At 46.3% G+C, this 10,920-nt stretch overlaps 1 long non-coding RNA gene across 2 annotated transcripts in view; it reads left to right on the top strand.

Moving 5' to 3' along the window:
• LOC146662905 (uncharacterized) overlaps nt 1-10,920 on the top strand; it is a 413,626-nt gene that overhangs the window by 77,517 nt on the left and 325,189 nt on the right. Inside the window, exon 3 of one of the 2 annotated variants that reach the window (XR_014912959.1) lies at nt 2,123-2,713. The exons of the other annotated variant lie outside the window; for it this stretch is intronic. This is a non-coding gene — a long non-coding RNA (uncharacterized LOC146662905). Of the gene's footprint in view, nt 1-2,122; nt 2,714-10,920 lie in introns of those variants that run through there. 2 annotated transcript variants of the gene reach the window in all.

Genomic DNA, 10,920 nt, shown 5'->3' with positions numbered 1-10,920 from the left:
CACAAGGCAGCGACATATGCAGCATCTTGTCTCTTTGCAGACTCACAACCCTCCCATGTAGCCTGAATGGCCTCTCTCGTCAGCTCTTCAGTACACTTTGTGAAGTAGGTGTCAATGTCAAGTGGAAACCGAGAGAATGAGTCTCGGTTCACCTTCCCCAGCATGACATTTGACATCAAACCTGAAATCTGCCAGCTCACCTACCCAGCGGTGACCTACTGCATTCGCCTTTGCAGTACTCATCACTTATGTGAGGGGATTATTGTCTGTATAGACCAGTGGTTGCATGTGGCTCTTTCATCCTTATACTGCAGCTCCGTGTAGCTTGGGACAATAAATGATAAGTATTTAATTGAAGTGTATTTTACTTTTTTAAATTGTAGTTCTAAACTGGAAGATTATTGTGATCTTGAAATATTAAAATAAAGTTATATTGAAGTTATATATCAAAATATGCGTCACATAACGTGGAAGCCGGTGTACCTGCCAAAACGCCGTGCATTTATCAAGACTTTCAACCCAGGGTAGGCCAAGTATGGAGAAATGTAAGAAAAGAAAAATATCTGAAGAAAATAGAACATTTAATGATGCCTGGGCAGATTCATTTGCATTTACGTCTGACAAGAGTGGCCTACCAGTATGCCTAATTTGTGGAGAGAGACTGGCTAACAATAAAAGGTCAAATGTCAAAATTCAATTCAATTCAATTTTATTTATATAGCGCCAAATCACAACAAAAGTTGCCTCAAGGCGCTTCATAGATACAGAGAAAAACCAACAATCAAACAATCATATGACCCCTATGAGCAAGCACTTTGGCGACAGTGGGAAGGAAAAACTCCCTTTTCTTTTTTTTTTTTTTTTTTTTTTAAATGACATCAGAAACAGCAGTATGCGACATTACGTGATGGCAGAGCTTCAGTTCATCCTTTGTCATTTTTTTTTTTTTTTTTTTTTTTTTTTTTTAATAAATAGGACAGGGGGAATGAATGAGAGAAAGAGGGGGAGAGAAAGAAAGAAAACCAAAGGGGAGAAGAGACGGTGAGAAGGGGGGGGAAGAGAGAGAGAAAAAAAAAAAGAACTCCTGGGTCACCTGTATGGAGAAAAAAAAAAAAAAACAAACAAAAAAAAACAAACAGAGGAGACAGCAAACAACAAAGAGTAACATAATAATAGAGAAAACAAAGCACCATCACAATAAACTAGCTAGTCATAGATATCAATATTTACTAAATAATAAATGATATTGTGCAGCACGCAAGATAGACAGCGCACAGTGTGCTTTGAGGCAGCAGCCAAGAAAGCTTTAGTCCGCGTCTGTGAATACCCATGTGTGCATACCTGTGTGGATCAGCATGCTTGCATTCCAAAGGTTTCTCCATGTAATGATCTGCTAGGGAGTGTGGGGGGGCCACAGCCCCGTCCTCCAGGGCATGAAGCGGGTATGGAGGAGATCAAAACTCCAGACATCCAGAGGCCCCCAGAACACAAGAGACCAAGGAAGACCAACAGAGGGGCAGCCGCGCCACTGTTCCAGTAAGAGCTGAGGAGAGTCCCAGATGAGGGCTCGCCCAGCAGCCGCGGAGCAGAAGTCAGGGGGAGTTGCAGTGACGCACCCGTGAGCTCCGCCGGCCCCCAGCTGTGCCTGAGTGACCGAGCCCCAGGCCGAGAGGCCGGGGGCACCCCACCTCCAAAGGGGCCCGAGCGAGCCCCAGGCCCCAGGCCCCGACAAGCGGCCGCCAAGGAGTGAGCCGGTGTGTACCCGGACGCCCACCCCCAGACACAAAGAACCACCAACACACCGACGCCTGAGGGAGTCCGCCACCGGCAGGGGAAGTGGTGGTGGGTGGAGATAGGCCTCCAAACCTTGGAGGGCCTGAGGTGTCCCCAGAGAGGTGGCGTCTGATACCCAACCTGACATATAGACACAGACATACAGGCACACACAGACACAAACATCCATTCCCACCCTCATGCTCTCATATGCACTCACTCCACACTCAACCAACGTGGAGACAGACATAAAGAGACGCTGTACACACAATCACACTCCCCAAGCGTACTCTACAAACCGGGTCTAGGTACCCTTGCCCCTGGAGGGGGGAATTGCACCCAGACCCAGGTGGTGTTACCCTTTTCCCTGCGGTGGGGAGAGGCAGACCACCCCGACTCCGCAGCAGCAGGGAGGCCCCACACCCCAGACCGCAGTCGGACGGCCAACTCCTCCTACTAGCCCTCCCGCTCCAGCAGGCCGCAGAGAATGGGGGTGGGAGAAGACTCCAAACCTCCCTCCACCCGCTCATTGTAGTGTTGATGCATATGTGTTCTAAGGTGCAATTAAAACCCAGGAGGGCATGGAGCTACCTGCCAAGGAGCAGCAGGTAAGCGCATAGTCCCTCCTGCTAGCCCTCAATGACTAAGTGTATTTAAAATTGAGAGGTGGGCAACGACGTCAGGGGTGAGGTATACACCCTGATGGTGATTTGGACTCCGTGATTGTGCCCACCCCCAAGATCCTATATGTATGTGTAATGAGAGTGTGAATAATGTGAATGTCTAAGTTGTGGGATAAAATTGAGGCAGAGGCAGCCAGAAGGGGACAGGGGGGGGGGGGGTAGCCTCCTCTGCACCCTGGTGACATACCCCCACTCCAAGGCCCTGCATGTGTGGGTGGTTGTGGAGGAGCGGGAAGAGGGAGGCAGCTGGAGATGGGGAGGGAAGGAAGACAGGATAAAGACCTGCTGTGGAAGAGAGACAGAGGTTAATAACAGATATGATTCAATGCAGAGAGGTCTGTTAACACATAGTGAGTGAGAAAGGTGACTGGAAAGGAAAAACTCAGTGCATCATGGGAATCCCCGGCAGCCTACGTCTATTGCAGCATAACTAAGGGAGGATTCAGGGTCACCTGGTCCAGCCCTAACTATATGCTTTAGCAAAAAGCAAAGTTTGAAGCCTAATCTTAAAAGTAGAGATAGTGTCTGTCTCCTGAATCCAAACTGGAAGCTGCAAGTTTTGTGGCCGCTCAGGAAATAGTCAGGCGTGGGAAGTCGTTCACGGACAGAGAATATATGAAGAAATCATTTATTAAGATTTCAGAACATCTCTTCGCTGATAGCACTAAAATGCCAGACACGGGGGGAGGACATCTGTGAGACTGTGATGATTGTTTAAGAGTCAAAGAAATAAAAACAAGCCACCTAGTGTCAGTGGCTACTGATGGGGCACCTAGTATGACTGGAGGGCACAGGGGCTTTGTGGCTCGACTTTTCTGAGCTGGAACAGCCAGAGTGGCGAAAGAGCTGCACTTTGTGGACATTACAGCGAACCTGAAGAAGCTGAATACAACTCTTCAGGGGAGAGGAGGCACAGTGTTACACATGCTGGAGGAGGTGTTAGCGTTTGAGTGCAAACTGACAGTTTTAACCAGAGATTCACAGAGAGGCACACTGTTTCACTTCCCCTCTTTAAGGGAGTTCAAACAAGCTTACAAGGTAATCAATTCAGAGCATTTGCAGTCTGCAATTACCACAATTATTTGGGAAATAATTCCACGAATTCAGAGAGGAAAAACCCACATTATCCTTCCCCGTCACTCCCCGAACATCGATCCATCCCTGTTAAATGTGACTGGATTTTCAGGTGTAAGTCAACCTGATCTGGAGCTGGAGCTGGCTGACATAGCTGATAAAGATATGAGGGTGTCCGAATTCAAACGCTTGACAGAGGATCTTGAAGATGTTGCCCATCAGAAGGCCACTCTTGTTCAGAATCACAAATGGAGTGATGCGGAGAACCTTCCAAGACTGGACAAACTCGTGTTGGAAATATGGAATGCCATCCCCGACACATAAACATGAAGAAATATGCATTTGGAGTCCTGTCGATCTTCAAATCCACACACGTATGTGAGCAGCTATTCTCCACCATGAACTATGTTACAAACAAACACAGCTCACGCCTCACAGACGACAGCTTACAGTCCTGCGTAAATGAAAGTGACTTTGCAACGCCCCGATTTGCAGACGCAGGTTCAGGAGCAGAAGTCCCATTAACCAGGTCAAATAAATAATGATGCAGATATTTTGCAAATATGTATTTTTCATTGTTTAGTGACATATTTGCTGTTTTCCAATTTATTTTTAAAATTCAGGTCAAGGCTCCGCTACATGCTCTACAAGTCCAAAGGCAATATAAGGATGACGGCTCACCGCATTTTTTGTTTGCTACATGGATAATTAAGTTCAGCTTTTTCCTTCATTTGAAGGAGACCTTCAACTCGGACTGTTTCCTTTTTGTTATAATTTTTTCAAGAAGTTCAAAATGTGTTCATTACTTCAATAAAACATAATTTTCTCTGTAGCACTTCATGGATTTTATAAGCAACACACTATAGTTGCTTATACAAAGGATAAAGGTAAAAAACTATATATACAGTGTTATCTTCATTTTACATGTCAAAAAGTATTTGTGGCTCCCAGTGTTTTCTTTTCCGTTCAAACTGGGTCCAAATGGCTCTTTGGGTGTTAAAGGTTGCTGACCCCTGGCCTAGAGTATTATAATTACAGACACTACACACCACAAAATCAACCTATTTAATTGTTGAATAAATTATGTTTATTCATGTATTCATTTAAATGTGTATTTGTGTTCTGTAAGCAGCAAATAAAGTTACAATTATAAATCATCTTCAGTGTTGGGGTTGGACTCAGGACGAGGGCTTCAATCATTTCTGTTTAGGTTAATGCTGACACCTGGTGGATACTTAATAATAATGGTGAGTAGATGCATTTGAACATGAAGGTAATGTAGGAACTCAGTCAGGTCTGAGCCATCAGTGAATTTATTATTATTTATTTATTGCATAGGCTCAGATTAAACCCACATGCAGTTCACGTAGAAATTAGTGTTCAGTTATGTTTGAATCAGTGGACTTTGAGGAGTTTTTATTACAAAAAAAGTCCAAATACTTTTACTGAACAGTGTTTGGCTTGCCTCTACTCCCAGAGCTGAACACAGAAGCATATGAGTACGTTCTGTTGTTACACTGACATGTTTAGAGGTTCACAGCAGTCTGTGTTTAATTGTATGTGTGTTTCTAAAAGGGACACGGATCAATTATCTGCTGTTCGTCACCACTTTCAAAGATATTTGTTTGAAAGGCCCAGTGTGTGCCTTTCAAACAAAGATGAACCTTAGCAGAGAAAGACGCAAAAAGTGTTTGCAGATAATCTACAAAGCACAAAGTGAAAGCAGGTTGACTACATACCGCAGCGCCGATGAAAAGTTTAAGATTCTACTAGAAATAGAGGCTCAAGATATGAACTTGCTGATGGACTGTGTGCTTCATACCCATCTGATTTAGATCAGAAGTTAGCTGATGAAATGACCCAAATTGTCCAATGCTACAAATTTTGTTGAAACATAACCTGCAACCATCTTTTCCAAATGTGTTTGTAGCCTTGGTATATGTTTTGACTCTGCCTGTAATAAACTGCGAAGGAGAAGACTGATTTCACCCATTACAAGATTTAGAAACAAACTGAGAATTGTGGCCATCAGAGTGTGAGCTTGTTAGGAACTTTATCTATTTATTTATTTATTTTTGCCTGTCCCGTTTGGCTCTTTTGCCATCAGAATTATTGTCTAAAGGCGAAGAAAGATGCCCAACGAATTTACTTTACCAAATGGACCATCCCAGCCTTGCCGTAATGGTCTATTTGATTCACCTTTTATTGTTTATTTTATTTTATTTTATTATAACCTGCTAAATACGGGACAGATTTGGCTGGGGAAAAAGAAAGAGGGAAAGAAAAACAGCGGGGAAGAGGGACGGGGATAAAGGCCAAAAAACAAAAACCAACAAAATAAGCAAACAAAAAATACATCTATCAATCACCTGTTGAGAAAGAAAAAAGAGAAAACAAGCAGAAGAAAAAAAAGAGCAACATAATAAACAACATCATGATGATCTATAGGAATATAACAGTAAATACTAAATATTAAACATTATTGTGCAGCACATAAGATCAACAGAACACAGTGTGCTTTGAGGTAGGAGCCAAAAATGTTGTAGTTTGTGGGTGTGAGCACCCGTGTGTACACCTGTGAGCATGGATGCGCTTGTATTTAAAAGGTTCCTTCATGTAATGATCTGATAGAGGGTGTGGGGGAGCCACAGCCCCGTCCTCCAGGGCATGAAGCAGGTATGGAGGAGATCAAAACTCCAGACATCCAGAGGCCCCCAGAACACAAGAGACCAAGGAAGACCAACAGAGGGGCAGCCGCGCCACTGTCCCAGAAAGAGCTGAGGAGAGTCCCAGATGAGGGCTCACCCAGCAGCCGCGGAGCAGAAGCCAGGGGGGGTTGCAGTGACGCGCCCGTGAGCTCCGCCGGCAGCCAGCTGTGCCTGAGTGACCGAGCCCCAGGCCGAGAGGCCGAGGGCACCCCACCCCCGAAGTGGCCCGAGCGAGCCCCAGGCTCCAGCCCCCAACAAGCAGCCACCAAGGAGTGAGCCGGTGTGTACCTGGACGCCCATCCCCGGACACAAAGAACCACCAACGCACCGATGTCTGAGGGCGTCTGCCACCGGCAGGGGAAGTGGTGGTGGGGGGAGATAGGCCTCCAAACCTTGGAGGGCCTGAGATGTCCCCAGAGAGGTGGCGTCTGATACCCAACCTGACATATAGACACAGACATACAGGCACACACATATGCAAACATCCATTCCCACCCTCATGCTCTCATATGCACTTACTCCACACTCAACCAACGTGGAGACAGACATAAAGAGACGCTGTACACACGATCACACTCCCCAAGCGTACTCTAAGCCCCGGGTCTAGGTACCCTTGCCCCTGGAGGGGGGAACTGCACCCAGACCCAGGTAGTGTTACCCTTTTCCCTGTGGTGGGGAGAAGCAGACCGCCCCGACTCCGCAGCAGCAGGGAGGCCCCACACTCCAGACCCCAATCTGACGGCCAACTCCTCCTCCCAGACCCCCCACTCCAACAGGCCGCAGAGAACGAGAGTGTGAGAAGACTCCAAACCTCCCTCCACCCGCTCATATGTAGTGTTGATGCATGTGTGTTCTAAGGTGCATTTAAACCCAGGAGGGCTTGGAGCTACCTGCCAGAGAGCAGCAGGTAAGCGCATAGCCCCTCCTGCTAGCCCTCAATGTCTAAGTGTATTTAAAATTGAGAGGTGGGCAACGACGCCAGGGGTGGGGTGTACACCCTGATGGCCTTTTGGATTCCGTGTAGCGTGCCCACCCCCAAGATCCTATATGTATGTGTAATGAGAGTGTGAGTAATGTGAATGTCTAAGTTGTGGGATAAAATTGAGGCAGAGGCAGCCAGAAGGGGACAGGGGGGGGTAGCCTCCCCTGCACCCTGGTGACACACCTCTACCCCAAGGCCCTGCATGTGTGGGTGGTTATGGTGGAGCGGGAAGAGGGAGGCAGCTGGAGATGGGGAGGGAGGAAGGGAGGGGCAAGTGACCAGGAAGGGTCAGCACCCCCACTGACCCCAGTAGGCACCCCCTTACTCTGCAACCCACCAGGGAAAGGGGGCCCAGGCCCATCCGGACCGGGGCCCAGTTCGGCAGTGCCGCCTGGCCCCACAGAGCCCGGGACAGCCCACCCGACCCCACCACAGAGAAAACTACACCCACCCCATCATCCACTCATCTTCCAGACTACACAAGACAATAGACGCCCAGGCTGAGATCTTCCTCAGGGCTGGGCCCCCATACACCCACCCGCCCACAACCCCGGCAACACACCAACCAGGACCCAAGCCCCCAAGGCCCAGCCAGGGCCCCAGCCCAGAGACGGAGCACCTCCAGAACCCCACGCCCGTCCCGGACCCACCCAGGGGCAGCCAGGCTGCCAGGTCAGTAACCCACGTCCGTCAGCACAGACCCTCCCTTAGCCCCGCTGCACGCAGCCACGAGGAAACCGTCACCTAAGAGCCAACAGAGCCCTTAATAGGCCATGACCGCTACCCCGGGTTGAGCCCTCCAAGGAAGATGCTCCTGGGGACTTTATTTATTTTTTGACTGTAATGCAAAGAGACATACACATAGATAATGCCCAGACAGCAGTGGAGGAGGAAAACAAGAGAAAGCATCATGACAGAGTCTGCAACAAGTGTGAATTTGTGAGAGGACAGTCTACAGGTTAATGCCCCAATAACACACACACACACACACACACACACACACACACACACTGACATCATAGATAATTGGCAAACCTTCTGGAGGAAACCTGGTCTTGTTAGGAGAGACGGCATCCATCCCACTTTGGATGGAGCAGCTCTCATTTCTAGAAATATGGACAAATTTATTAAACCCCCCAAAATATGACTATCCAGAGTTGGGACCAGGAAGCAGAGTTGCAGTCTTACACGCCTCTCTGCAGCTTCTCTCCTCCTGCTACCCCCCCAACCCCATCTCCGTAGAGACTGAGTCAGCTCCCAAACAGACAAATAACAAACTAAAAACCAGCAACAAACAACTTAAACATAAACAATTACAAAGAAAGAACAATACAGTATCCACATCTGAACCAAAGAGTAAAACAGTGAAATGTGGATTATTAAATATTAGGTCTCTCTCCTCCAAGTCTCTGTTAGTACATGACTTAATAATTGATCAACAAATTGATTTACTCTGCCTTACAGAAACCTGGTTGCAGCAGGATGATTATGTTAGTTTAAATGAATCAACACCCCTGAGTCATTCTAACTACCAGAAATCACGAAGCACAGGCCGAGAGGGCGGTGTGGCAGCAATTTTTCACACGAGCCTATTAATCAACGAAAGACCCAGACAGAATTTTAATTCATTTGAAAGCCTGATGCTTAGCCTCGTCCACCCCAGCTGTACTTGTTATCATTTATCGTCCACCTGGGCCTTACACAGAGTTTCTGTCTGATTTCTTTTTCTCTGCTCAGCTCAGATAAAATAATTATTGTGGCTGATTTTAACATCCATGTAGATGCTAAAAACGACAGCCTCAACATGGCATTTAATCTGTTATTAGACTCAATTGGTTTCTCTCAAAATGTAAAAGAACCCACCCACCACTTTAATCACACTCTAGATCTTGTTTTAACATATGGCATAGAAACTGAACATTTAACAGTGTTTCCTGAAAACCCTCTCCTGTCTGATCATTTCCTGATAACATTTACATTTACAATAATTGATTACACAGCGGTGGAGAGTAGACTTTATCAAAGTAGATGTCTTTCTGAAAGCGCTGTAACTAAGTTTAAGAATATAATCCACCCACTGTTATCATCTTCAATGCCCTGTACCAACACAGAGCAGAGCAGCTATCTGAACGCTACTCCAACAGAGGTCGATCATCTTGTCACTTCGCACGACTCTGGATACTGTAGCTCTGGTGAAAACTAAAAGCTCAAATCAGAAGCACTTCACTCCGTGGTATAATTCTCAAACACATAGCCTAAAGCAGATGACTCGTAAGCTGGAGAGGAAATGGCGTGTCACAAATTTAGAGGATCATCATTTAGCCTGGAGAAATAGTTTGTTGTTTTATAAGAAAGCCCTCCGCAAAGTCAGAACATCTTACTATTCATCACTGATTGAAGAAAATAAGAACAACCCCAGGTTTCTCTTCAGCTCTGTAGCCAGGCTGACAAACAGTCAGAGCTCTGTTGAGCCAACCATCCCTTTAACGTTAACTAGTAATGACTTCATGAACTTCTTCACAAATAACATTTTTATCATTAGAGAAAGAATTACCAATAATCATCCCACAGATGTAATATTATCTACAGCTACTCTTAGTACCATTGATGTTAAGTTAGACTCTTTTTCTCCAATTGATCTTTCTGAGTTAATTTCAGTAATTACTTCCTCCAAACCATCAACATGTCTGTTAGACCCCATTCCTACAAAACTGCTCAAAGAAGCCCTGGCATTATTTAATGCTTCAATCTGAAATATGATAAACCTATCTTTAAAAATCTGCTGTGTACCACAGGCCAAAATGCTGAGTATTGTTCAAAAGTAACTTGGTGTCTGTAAGTGTGTGTGTGTGTGTGTGTGTGTGTGTGTGTGTGTGTGTGTGTGTGTGTGTGTGTGTGTGTGTGTGTGTGTGTGAGATACTGCAGACGAGTGCTTGGTAGTGACGTGTATGAAGTTGTGCGTGTGTTTCAGTCCAGGCACTGAGTGTTCAGGAGTCTGATGGCTTGGGGGAACAAACTGTTCCATCGTCTGGCAGTGAGGGCCCGGATGGTCTGGTACCTCTTTCCAGAAGGCAGCAGGGTGAAGAGTGTGTGTGAGGGGTGTGTGGGGTCCTCCACAGTGTTGGTGGCTTTGCAGAAGGAGTGGGTGCTATAAATGTCTATGATGGAGGGAAGAAAGGCTCCAACGATCTTCTCAGCTGCTCTCATTATCCATTGTAGGGTATTGCGATCCGATACGCTACAGTTACCATACCAGACAGTGATGCAACTGCTCAGGACGCTCTTGATAGTCCCTCGGTAGAAGGTGGTAAGAACGGATGATGGGAGATAACCTTTAGTGAAAGTTACAAATAGGGATGGGTACCGGTATCTGACATAAACGGTAGTAACCAGACCGAAAAGCAGCGCACATTTCGGTGCTTTATTTCGGTGCTTTTTTTTTTTCCTGAGATGTCATACACTTTGGATTGTAGCCAATCATTTTACCTTTCCGAGGATAGTAGGCGGGCCCAGGTACGTATGTTCTTTTAGAGCAGAGCTACAGATTAAAAATGCCCAAGGCGAAGCGGTCAAAGTCTGGCTGTACTTCACAGCAAAAGATGCAAACTCAGCAGCCTGCAACAAGTGCTTTAAGGTGATACTGTGATACTGTGCAAAGGAGGTAACACCTCGATTCTGATGAAACACCTGGCGATGCATA

This window comes from Rhamphochromis longiceps, linkage group LG8 (genome assembly GCF_057381845.1).
Source record: "Rhamphochromis longiceps isolate RC_006_pf linkage group LG8, R_longiceps_female_GT1.1, whole genome shotgun sequence".
Classification (NCBI taxonomy): Eukaryota; Metazoa; Chordata; class Actinopteri; order Cichliformes; family Cichlidae; genus Rhamphochromis; species Rhamphochromis longiceps.
Note: the sequence above shows the minus strand (reverse complement) of the source record. Positions and strands in the feature narration are given on the sequence as shown.